General features: G+C 64.4%; 1 protein-coding gene across 1 annotated transcript in view; it reads left to right on the top strand.

Annotated features, from left to right (window-relative positions):
• Positions 1–1,922, top strand: part of LOC110391131 (mucin-5AC-like) — an 8,447-nt gene that overhangs the window by 3,353 nt on the left and 3,172 nt on the right. The window lies entirely within an intron of this gene.

Below are 1,922 nucleotides of genomic sequence, written 5' to 3'. Positions count from 1 at the left end.
TCAGACAGGGCCTGGAAGCCAGCACCTGTGCACCCACCCAAGCTGGCACCAGTACACCAACAGAAGCCCGCACCAGCCAAGGCCTGGAAATAGGCGCTAGTGCACCCACCCAAGCCAGCATCAGCCAAGCCCTGGAAACCGACACAAGTGCACCCACCCAAGCCAGCACCGGCAAAGACCTAGAAGATGTCACTAGGCAAGGCCTGGACGCAGGCACCAGTGCACCCACCCAAGCCGGCACCAGCCAAGGCCTGGAAGCAGGAATCAGAGAAGGCCTGGAAACCGGCACGAGCCAAAGCCAGGAAGCCGGCAGCAGCCCTTGGATGCTGGCTCCAGTGCACCCACCCAAGCCAACACCAGCCAAGGTCTGGAAGCCGGCACGTGTGCCCCCACCCAAGCCGACACCAGCCAAGGTCTCAAAGCCGGCACGTGTGCACCCACCCAAGCCAGCACCAGCCAAGGCCTGGATGCTGTCAACAGCCTAGGCCTGGAAGCCAGCAACAGCCAAGGCCTGGAAGCCGGCGCCTGTGCACCCACCCAGGCAGGCACCAGCCAAGGCCTGGAAACCGGCACCTGTCAAAGCCTGGGAGACGGCACCTGTGAACCCACCCAAGCTGGCAGCAGTGAAAGCACCCAAGCCGGTACCAGCCAAGGCCTGGAGGCTGGCACCAGCTAAGGCCTGGAAGCCGGCTCCAGTGCACCCTCCCAAGCCCGCACCCGCCAAGGCCTGGAAGCCGGCACCTGTGCAGCCACCCAAGCCAACACCAGCCAAGGTCTGGATGCTGGTACCTGTGCAGCCACCCAAGCCAACACCAGCCAAGGTCTGGATGCTGGCACCTGTGCACCCACCCAAGCTGGCTCCAGCCAAGGCCTGGATGCCGGCAACAGCCTTGGCCTGGAGGCCAGCAACAGCTAAGGCCTGGAAGCCGGCACCTGTGCACCCACCCAGGCCGGTACAAGTGCACCCACCCAAGCCGGCACCAGCCAAGCCTGACAGTCAAAAGTAGAAGAGGCCTGGAAGGCGGCACCAGTGCACCCACCCAAGCCGGAACCAACCAAGGCCTGGACGCCGGCACCAGCTATGGTCTGGAAGGCACGACCAGTGCACCCACCCAAGCTTCCACCAGCCAAGGCCTGGAAGCTGGCACCAGCCTAGGCCTGGAAGCCGGCACCAGAGCACCCACACAAGCTGGCACAAGTGTACCAATCTAAGGGGGCACCCGCAAAGGACTAGTAGCCGGCACCAGCCAAGGCCTGGAAGCCAGCACCAGTGCACACACTGAAGACGGTACCTGCATAAGCGTGGACGCCATCACCAGTGGTCCCACCCAAGCCGGCACCAGCCAAGGCCTGGATGCCGTCAACAGCCAAGGCCTGGAGGCCAGCAACAGCCAAGGCCCGGAAGCCAGCAATTGTGCACCCACCCAAGCTGGCACAAGTGAACCCACCCAATCCGGCACCAGTGCACCAACACAAGCCCGCACCAGCCTAGGCCTGGAAGCTGGCATCAGCCAAGGCCTGGTAACCGGCACCAGCCAAAGCCAGGAAGCGGCACTAGCCAAGGCTTGGAAGCCAGCACCAGCCAAGGCCTGGAAGCCGGCACCTGTGCACCCACCCAAGCATGCACCAGCCAAGGCCTGGAAGCTGGCATCAGCCAAGGCCTGGGAGCCGGCACCAGCCAAGACCTGGGAGCCACCACCAGTACACCCACCCAAGCCGGCACAAGTGCAACCATCTAAGGGGGCACCCGCGAAGGACTAGGAGCCGGCACCAGCGAAGGCCTGGGAGCCAGCACCAGTGCACACACCGAAGCCGGTACCTGCCTAAGCGTGGACGCCATCACCAGTGCACCCACCCAAGCCGTTACCAGCCTAGGCCTGGAAGCTGGCACCTGTGCAGCCACCCGTGCCGGCACCCGCAAA

This window comes from Numida meleagris, unplaced genomic scaffold, assembly GCF_002078875.1.
Source record: "Numida meleagris isolate 19003 breed g44 Domestic line unplaced genomic scaffold, NumMel1.0 unplaced_Scaffold300, whole genome shotgun sequence".
Taxonomy (NCBI): domain Eukaryota; kingdom Metazoa; phylum Chordata; class Aves; order Galliformes; family Numididae; genus Numida; species Numida meleagris.
This window is presented reverse-complemented; position numbering and strand designations above follow the sequence as displayed.